The sequence below is a fragment of the Furipterus horrens genome, unplaced genomic scaffold (assembly GCF_987537825.1).
Source record: "Furipterus horrens unplaced genomic scaffold, mFurHor1.1.pri manual_scaffold_4, whole genome shotgun sequence".
NCBI classification, from domain to species: Eukaryota; Metazoa; Chordata; class Mammalia; order Chiroptera; family Furipteridae; genus Furipterus; species Furipterus horrens.
Genome location: NW_028327174.1, coordinates 141,995,826 through 142,006,372, shown reverse-complemented (window position 1 = coordinate 142,006,372; position 10,547 = coordinate 141,995,826). Strand labels below are relative to the sequence as shown.

General features: G+C 37.6%; 1 pseudogene; it reads right to left on the bottom strand.

Moving 5' to 3' along the window:
* Positions 1 to 9,477: 9,477 nt before the first annotated feature.
* Positions 9,478 to 10,128, bottom strand: LOC150012969 (keratin, type I cytoskeletal 18 pseudogene; annotated as a pseudogene).
* Between the last annotated feature and the right edge of the window lie 419 nt (positions 10,129 to 10,547).

Below are 10,547 nucleotides of genomic sequence, written 5' to 3'. Positions count from 1 at the left end.
CTGTATCTAATAAAAAGGGCAGACCTGCAATAAGTATGCTTTTAGGGTGTTGAGGGCAAAGGAGGGCCATGGATCCTCAAATCATGAAATTTTCAACAAGCACAGGCCAGAGTCACCACTGGAGGGGCTGTTAACTTCCTGACTAATATGACAGATGTTTTTTTCTTCTAGTCCTAATCTGGATCCCTGGCAAGTTGAACATAATCATGTCTGAACAACCTTCTAAGTCACGGCACATCTTATCTGTCTGCATAAATGGTCTTATCTTTGAACCTAATTTCCATTTATGCTAAATGCCTCTCACTGGAATCAGTCATCTTTGAAAGGTGGTGTCCTGGTTTGCCTAGTACAGTCCTGGTTTTCATTTCTTGTCCTGATGTTATGGTCATAGGACTTCCTTTCACTCAATATACAGGGATCTCAATAAAAGGATTAGCAACCAATTTGATGAGACATCACTAAGGCAACTGAGCATTGATCCAACTGCTTTCTTGTAGCCTATTTGCACATGTTGTACTAACAAAAACTACAATGAAAACTTTCTCAATAATTTACATGTAAGTGGAATCTAGTGGTACGAAAAATAACGTGTAAGTTCAGAGGAAGAGAACTGATCTACAGGGCATGAAATAAAAATGTTATAGTCATTCCCCAACCCCAAACACTTCCCCCTCCTTATTACCATCTCTGGAATGGATATTTTGGGTCAAGTAAAAAGTGATTATTTCATTGTCTTTGCTGGACTCAGGTCCTGGTCTTAGCTGGTTTAGGACAACATTTTATTTGCCCAAATTATAGACATATGAGATCTATAATATGTCCATTTCTTGCATTACAGATGCAAGTCTGAGCTTCTCTAGGTGATAGTCTACACAAGGACCAGGTGACTTCAAGAAAGCACATTTACTATTGATGACTATTGTGCTCTTTGCCTTCTTTTGATTCTCGTTATTAGATACAATGGAGATTTTTCCCAGCTGTTATTGACCTTTCCCTGCCCTTTGAGTCCACAAACAGGATACAATTTGAACTGGATTGCAGAGACTTGAATTATATTCTTGGTTATTTATTCCTCTGTATGGCATCTGTATTATAATACTGGCATAAAAAAAGTATGACTTCATGCTCTCTCCCATTGGATCACATCATTTCTGCTGGGACAAAATATGTGTATATTCTGGCTTCACATCTTTTAAAGTTGTATCTAATCAATTTGAAACCATTTTGAATGAGTGGAATATACAATCTATGTAAAGAATGCATATATTTTTCTTTCATTGTTGCTGTTATCTATGGATGCATTAAAAAAACTCTGAGCCTCAAATCCTTGTGGCATAAAAACAACCACTTCAGTAAAAAGTTCCGCATATCAGGAATTCAGAGCACTGCAAGGATGGTCTGTCTGTTCTTCAGTGTCTGAGGCCTCAACTGGAGCAACTGAAACGCCTGGGGACTATCACAATGGGGACTGAAGGATTCACCTTCAAGAGGGCTTCTTCCCCCTCCTTTGGTTGGTGTGACGGCAAGGCTGAGCTCAGCTGGTACTGTAGGTTCTAGTACCTATGGGTAACCTCCCAGCATTAGACCTCAGGGAAGGCTTTTTCCACGGCAGACCAGTGACCAAGGTCAAAGCCGTAAACCACTTGGCCTTTTTTGGTGTCACTTCAGAAGATGCCTAGTGTCACTTCCATTATCCTCTTTTGGTAGAAGCAGTCACAAGTCCACCAAAAGAAGGGTAGAAATGAGAGATCACACTTCCCCAGATCAGGAGAACTACAGAGTTGGTAGCCATGCTTTAAACTACCACATGCATGTATAGTCTACTGTGGTATATTTCTTTAACTTTTTATTTTTATGAACTAGGCTACTGTGGGAAAGAAATATCCCATATCAACTTTTCTAAAATAAAACAAACATTCTGATAGAAATTCTTATGTTTAACTACATTGTAATGAATAATCTTACGTAGTATATCACCATATTCAGATATATAGAAGTAATTTTTAATTAGGGTTTCTTAGAAGGCACACTAGGAAAGTCACATAGACATTCTATAGGTAGATTGTTGAGAATTTTTAAATGGCCAAGGTGGACATTTGTATATAAGTAATTAGATATTTTATTTTTCTGGTCTAGTTTAATGGATTTACCCTGTAACAGTGGTTTTGCTTCAAGAAAAATGATTTTAAAATATTAACAAGTATTTAAATAAAAATTTACCTATAAATAGTTTTATCATGGTTATTTATATACTTCCTTAAAAATCATAAAATTCTATATGTACTACAAAAGACTTTAAATTTTTTCTAGTATATCTAATTCATGGAATTGTAGAAAGAAAGTCATGTGGTAAAGAATATTTACTGATATAAAAAATATTCATAATATGCTGTTAAGGCTTAAAAGTTTACAAGAGGGAGCGCCCTGGCCAGGTACCTCATTTGGTCAGAACATACTCCTGGTATGCCAAAGTTGCAGGTTCAATCTGGCCAGAGCACATACAATAAGTAACCAATGAATGGATAAATGGGTGGAACAACAAATGAATGCTATGCTCTCTTTCACTCTCTCTGTCTCTCTCTCAAATAAAATTTTTTTAAATGTTTAACTTTATAAGAGGGACATATAAAGTAATCCCAATTATATAAAACATTACTCTTTCTATATAAAAAATAAAAACTTATACCCAAAACATTGACATAAATAATACCTTAGGTCTGGAATTTTGCATAATTTTATATTTTTTCTTGTGTTTTTGTGTATTTTCAAATTTTTCTAAAATGATTATGTGCTGATACATTGTTCTTCCATTTTTATAAAATGAGTAAAAAGTTGCATTACTTTATAAGTATATAAATTAAAACAATAAATCAAATTCATATATAATCTTTTCACCCTGTATTATCACATTACTCTTAAAATTTTGTCTTATGTTTTAGGTTATCTATTTTTTACAAAAATTATGTATACTATATAAAATGTTTTGCTACTTGACTTGTTACTTTTACAACTGGAAGATGTTAACTAAATTAGTTTTTGCCCTCCATGCCTCATTGAATTTCTGTAGGTAACCAAAAATCCTTTCTCTATGCCATGAACTATAAACATGTGGTCCTTAAAGCACTAAAAGTAATTTGTAGCAATGAAAGCACATAAAATAGATGGCATCTTCTGGGACTGCTCTGCTCCTTTCTGGTCACAGGGCTGTAAGAGTCCAACAATTCTTCCGCATCATACCTTCCTCGTCACAACTGTACTGCCCTTCCAGGTCCATGACTCTTGCTGTCACATCAATCCCCACCAGACAACTGAAAAAACATTTGTCACTTTCCCATCTAGTTGGAGAGACCAGGGACCTACAAGGACAGTTTTAGGCCTGGGTGCATCTTGCAGCCATCTCAGCACCTCTACTGCCCCATAGTAACTTTGGTACCAACCTTGTCATCTTCCAGATCAATCATCAGGATACTGAGGCACAGATTTCCTCTCTTCTCAGATCTACCAACTATTATTTGGGGTTTCTGTCCCTTTTCCCTGGGACTAGTTCCATGAGTGATGGTGAGGAATTAGAGGTTTTCTTTTCATAGCTCTACACTGTAACACTCCTTGGTCCAAAAGCCCAATTATATATATATATATATATATATATATATATATATATATATATATATATTTAATCTACACTAGGAGGGCAGGGTGAAAAAAGAAACATGACTAGCTCGCAAGCATCTTCCTAAAAATCCTGTGTCAAACATAGACTATAAGGCTTGTAATACTTACATTTTTTAAAAGTGTGCTTTACCTCACAGAGCAAGAATGAACAGAGACTAGAGAGTGAGCTTAATACTTCTGCTACATCTACTAAGACATCTAGGTGGTCTAGATTGAATAGAGGAACAGGAGTGGGAAAAGATGATTATTAATTGACTGTATTTACCCCAAATGACTAACTTTATCCAAGTTAGACTGTGGAATGAGACCCAAAATGGAAATCAGATTATCAAAAAATAAAATTATATTTTTTGCGCATCTTATTACCTAGACATAATTCACTCCTATTCCAAATTCGATGGCAAACATACTTACATATAAAAAATACAAGTTAGCAGCACCACCTCAGTCAGTCTTAGTATAGTAGCACACCCAGCTTAATATGTTTTAAAAGGCATTACAGAGCAATTTAACCTTACACACAAAACATCCATGCAGATGATAAAAAAATAATATATGTAAAAAATTAAAATGTGAAAGAACTTGAAAATGTGTAAAATATATAATTGTTAATTTCTAAATAGGGATGTTCTTTAGAAATACAAAACAAATCTATGTAATGAAAAATGATATCTGACTCCATAAAATTAAAACATTTCTCTATGGAATAAAAAATAAATCACAAAAGACAAAAATCAAATAATAATCAGGGGGAAATATTTGATGATTTTATCACAGAAAGAGGTGAATTTTATTAAAATGTAAAAGCAACTGCAAATAAATAAGAAAAAGATCAACAACCAACATATAAAACAAAGGGCACAAACAGACATCTTAAGGAAAAGAAAGTGCAAATAATTATTAAACCTATAAAAAATAAATAAACCTATTCATAACTTTGTATATATATTATGAGTAATTAGTAATTACATGTACAGCAAATAGCCACTGGGGCATTGTTTATAACAATAAAAGAATGTAAAAAGTCTACATGTTAATTAATAAACATCTGATTAAACAAGTTAGAGAACAAACATACAATGCAATTATTTAAATAAGGCAGCTTGATATGAACAGATATGGAATGATTACAGAGCTGTATCTTGAACTGAAATAAAGCAAGGTAAAACCGTGCATGTAATGAGTAATTATTGTGTACAACATCAGCAAATACGCATCTGTACCTGTATGTGCCCAGAATATTCCTTAAAGGGATCATAAGAAAGAAGTAACAAGTAGTTGCCTGCTGAGGATAAGTGAGTGGTTTAGGAATACTTCAGGGAGAGAGACTTCTTTTTCATTATATTACTTTCTGGATCTTTTGCATTTTATAACAAAAGCATGTATTCCTTCTTTAAATATAAAAATGAATGCATAAAAAAAAAAAAAAAGGAAAGGTGAAATAAAGAAAAGGGGGAGGAAAGAAACACAACATCCGTACAAAGAGGTGATTCTCTGCATGGCACACAGCAAAACAACCCAATAATATCTGAACCAGTTGTCTCACTAAGGTTCTCTATGCAGTGCCCAGAAAAATCTCAGCTCTCTATTCTAAAACCCCACCCTGCTTTGATTCTTTCATTGTCTCTGCTTGTATGGGTTGAATTGTGCCTTTTCCATTGCCCATCCCCCACCCTGAGGAAAAAAATTTAGAACTCTAACCCCTAGAACCTTGAAATGTGACCATATTTGAAAATAGGGTCTTACAAAAGGAATGAAGTTCAAACAAGGTCATTGGGATGGGCCCTAATCCTATATGACTGGTATGTTTATTAAAGGAAAACTTTGGACACAGGAGGAATGTAATATGGATAGGCACTGGGAGAAGATGGCCATCTACAAGCCAAGGAGATGCCTGAAACAGATCCTTCCTAGTGCCTTTCAAGGGTGTGTGGCCTTTGGACTGCTGACCTTCAGTCCAGTGAGACCAAAGAAATTCTTTTGTCCTAAGCCACCTAGACTGCGGTACTTTGCTATAAAAGTGATAGGAAACTAATACCACACTCTATCCTTTCTTTTCCTCTCCCCAACTTTCCAATTCCATTCCCTTCCCATTTCCTTTTCCCAAAGCAGTAGTTCTGTGCTCATAAAATGTAAATCAATTTAGCCTTTCCCAGCACAATGTAATTCCACAGCTTTTCCCAATCAGCATAATGAAAGCCCAGAAACAAAGAGTTGCTAGAATTTCCCCCAGAAACAAAGAATTCTTCCTCCTATGAAGGTGGTGATGGTGCATGTAGGCTAAGAATACTTCCAATTTATTTGTGTCCTGTTTCCATATATGCAATAATCTTTCTAATAGCTGCAGGGCTTTTAATTGTTTAACTACACTAAAATTCATTCAATCATTTTCTGTAGTGCTGTAGATCTATGTTGTTTCCCACTTTTCACCATTGGGTAAATTCCTTAGAAGTGGACTTTATCAGTCAAAAGGCAAAGCATACACTATGTTATTTGGTGCATATTATCAAATAGCCTTGTAGAAAACATGACAAAATTTTAATCTGTTTTACTTTGGTAATCAGAAAATGTAGTAATGACATTGTAGTCATACTTTTATTGTTTCTGATATAGAACAGGGTCCAGCAAACCTATTCTGTAAAGGGCCAGATAGTAAAGATTCTAGAGTTGGTGGGCCATGCAATCTCTGTTGCACCTCTGCCATTGTCATGGAAAGGAGCTGCGCTCATTATGCAAAATGAGTGAGCAGGGCTGGGACCCAATAAAACCCTACTTATGTATATTGAAAGTGAATTTCAAATAATTGTCATGTTACAAAATATTGTTCTTCTATTTACTTTTCTCAACCATTTGAAAAAAAATGTCAAAACCACAGTTCACAGGCCATACAAAAACAAGGGACAGGATGGATCTGACCAACAGGCTATAGTCAATTTCTGGTGTTAAATTTAGTATGTGATAACTCATTTTGTAGTATATTAGAAAATTCTTCATTGAGGAGGAACTTTTACTTTCCTGCAGGCTCTTTTTGGTTCTTTAAGATTCATAGGATATTAGGATGACCATGGGCACTACTGACATAGTAGCCAATGGATAAATTAATGTTACTGTACATTCACTGTTGCCAGTATTAATTCAAATCTCTGTTATGACTATTAACTAAGGGATATAGAGAGTATGCATGACTATGTTTTCTTTCAAAGCTATTCCTAGATTAAGCCAGAATACTAGAGTTGTGTTACTCTGTATTTATTATTTCTTCCTGACAAGTTGGGCATACACATTCACATACTCCTCACTTCATAGAATTCCTCTAAAATAGTTATGATTTTCCAAGATTCCATAAACCTATATTGAGAATCAAGAAACTTCCAGTCATCTACCAATCTGTTATTCAATGAATATTTTTGAGCATATTGTTATGTCAAAATATATCCTTTGTATGAGGAAGACCCTTGTCTCAGTTAAGAAAAATAATTAGGTTTCTCTTATATTTAGTGTGTATTTTGTGCCCTAAACTTGCCAGGTCTTTTTTTTTTTACCTTCTTATTCTTTCCCTTGGGTTAACTTTCTTTATACATATTTTAATTTGTTTTATCCTGCTATATTTTATGTAAGCTGTATCCTCTCTCCTCATCTTCTTTCTTCTACATCTTTAAAAAAAAATGACAACCCAAGTATATGTTTATCATATGAGAGAGAGAGGGAGAATATTAATGTGAGAGAGAAACATGTATTGATTGCCTCCCATACGCACCCTGACTGGGGATCAAACCCACAAATTCTTGGCGTGCAGGACAATGCTCCAATTAACTGGGCCACCTGGTCAGGGCTCTTCTTTGTCTTTTAAGAGGCATTTTAATTTTTTAAATATTAAAAACAGGGGTTGCAGCAAGGTGTCTGGCAAGTTTAGATTTGACATGAGATTGAGATGAGGATGGTCTTAATGCTCATTGGTACCGTTTCTTTTTTCTCCTATGATTATTTTTGAGTCTCTCTACTCAGTATAATACAGTAGAACCATTCAAAATAAAAACCCCAATTTATTTTGCTCTTCTTTTTGCTTTCAGCTAATGGTTCCACTTACAAACCACAATGCCCCAGAAACACAGATGTGGATGCCCCCAGTGGTCTCTGGACTCTCAGTCTGAAAGTTCTCTGTGTCTCCAGGTCAGAGCAGGGAAGGAACCTGGGCCAGGGAGCCTGCCCTGGAGGTTTATCTGCCAGGTTGTCAGGAGTGACAGCAAAGAGCCAGGCTGCTTGATGAATCCAACGAGCAGAAAAATCTGTCAAAACACCCAGAACGTTCATTGCAGGAATCGTGGAAACATTGCCTATTTGTTTGGAGCACGTTTAATTATTTTTAAACATATGCAGTCTGTAGTTCAGTGAACATGTCAGGGATAATAGAGGAAGAAAAGCAAATGAGGGAAGCAGCACTGATTCTGGAGCAACTCCTCTCTGCAGCTGGCGGATGGGGAGAAGCAGTTGATTCCCTCCAAAGTGTGGCTCGCTGTCTGTCACCTAATGAAACGCAGTAGGGGGATTAATGTCATTAGCTGGAGGCCAGCATGCCATGTAGTAAACAGACATACATCCTCACTCATTTGGGGGAGTGTTTCTCAGCTCCTGCCCACTGGCCTGCAAAAGCTACTCCCAGCCTTGTATTAGTTAAATGGGAAGAAATTAGGTTGGTTGAGAGAATCTCGTGATCTGTTCAGTGAGAGCAGCCACTGGGGATTCAGGCACCCTAACTCTGTTCTGCCCTCCTCCCCACTACTCACCCTAATTGGGGTTTAGATTTCTTCTTTGGGGGAAAGCTGAGGTAATCAGAGAAGATAAAAGCCCTACAAGTAAATGCTTTACAGAAGAGAAAAAAAACTTTTATTTCCATAACCAAAAGCCTTTTATTTTGAGTGTGGAGGGAAAAAAGAGGATTGCTGTTTGGATATCATGATCATCTCTCTTCACTCATGAACCAAGAGCTTTCCACATATTAGCACACACACAACTGAGAGCTGAAAAATACATGTGTTCACATTTTCTCTATTCCACAGGAATGTACACAACAACAGCTACAAAGGAATTAAACTTAGATTATTATGTATGTGTAGAAAACACAGAAATCCTGACTTTAAACTAATGGTAACAAATATTGGGGGATGAGAAAAAACCAGGAGAGGAGAGTCAGAAGGAAGAATAAATACTTCCTGAGGATGGTTATGACCAACATTCAGACATGAACAAGACTTCAATTTAATGGAAGAATACCCAGCATTGTCCAGACATAAGCAGGGGAAGAACTGGGAAGAAATAGAAGCAAAATAATAAGCAAATAAATAAAAAATATATAACAACTGAGGAAGAGAAGGTTTGAACAAAATGTGGCAAGGAAAATTTAGAGTTGACTCGATATTACACAAATAGTAGATAAAGGAAAAACAAACATAAATGCTGTCTTGTCAGAATTTATCTTAATTATTTTCTTATCAAAACAGGACATTCTATTTTATACTAAAAGCCTTGAACAGTGCTCTGATATTTGTATGTAGTGCAGTACTGTGCAGCAATACTTCGTTGCAACAGATATTACTATCAAAGAAACATGACAAATGAAAAATAAATGAAAAGGAAATTCAGGGCCATTTATATTCATATTATAAACTCAATTCTGCATACCCCCTGTGCATTGCTACTACTTCCTGAAGGTCACTGGGACCCATATTTTTTTTCAATGGTCTCTAAACATTTTATTGGCCTCCTGCTCCCTCCAGGGGATGCCCCACTTCTGCTGCCTTTAACGCCTCAGAACTTTGGTGGTGTTGATCTCAGACACCACTTTGCCATCCACAATCCTGTGGTGGTCTTTTGGATGGATTGTATGGAGTGGTGTTGTCCAGTGTCACCAAGACAGAACTCTTCCCCTTCTTCCAGCAGGCAGTGTTAGGTGGCCACATCAGCCTCCAGCTTGACCTTGATGTTCTGCAGGGCCTCATACTCCTGGGCCTGGCACTGCCCTTCTGCCCAGATCTGGGCCAGCCTGGCTCCAGGTGCAGCAGGATCCTGTTGAGCTGCACCATCTGCATGGCATAGCACATCTTCACCTCCTTCGGGCTGTTTTCCAAACTGGCCTTCAGACTTCTTCTCCTGGAGCCAAGATTGATCTCCAAGGCCGACTGTATGTCTCAGCTCCGTGAGTGTCATTTCAGCAGCTCTTGTCTCAGCAGTCTGAGAGGTGACCACTGTGGTGCTCTCCTCCATCTGCTGGGACAAGTACTTTTCTGGCTCCTCTCAGTTCTTCTGAGCCAGCTCATCATACTGGGCCCAGATATCCACCATGATCTTGCAGAGGTCCTGAGGTCTGGGGGCATTCAACTCTACGGTCAACCAAGGGCTGGCAATCTGGTTTTGTAGACCATTTACTTCCACCTCATGGTTCTTCTTCAGAAAGAGCATTGAGAGTCTTGATCTCTGTCTCCAGCTGCAGCCAAGGGGTATTGATGTCATCAGTGACCTTTCAGAGCCCATTGATGCCACTCACCATAGACTGGAGCATGGCCAGCTCCATCTCATACTTGCCTCTGAAGTCATCAGCAGCAAGACAAGCCTTGCCAATCTGCAGAACGATGCGGGCACTGTCTGCAGAACTTGCAAAGATCTGAACCCTCGCGTCCTCAATGATTTTGGATTTTGATATTTTGTTATAATGCCCCCAGTCTCTGACCTGGGATCCATTCTTCTTCAGTTGTTCCAGGATTTTTCTCTCCAGTCTCCGATAATCAGCCTCCAGGCTTCTCACCTCATCTAGGCAGGTGGTCATTCAGGCACTTCATAGTCTCCTTGCTCTGGATGACCCCTATGCCCACCAGACCCTG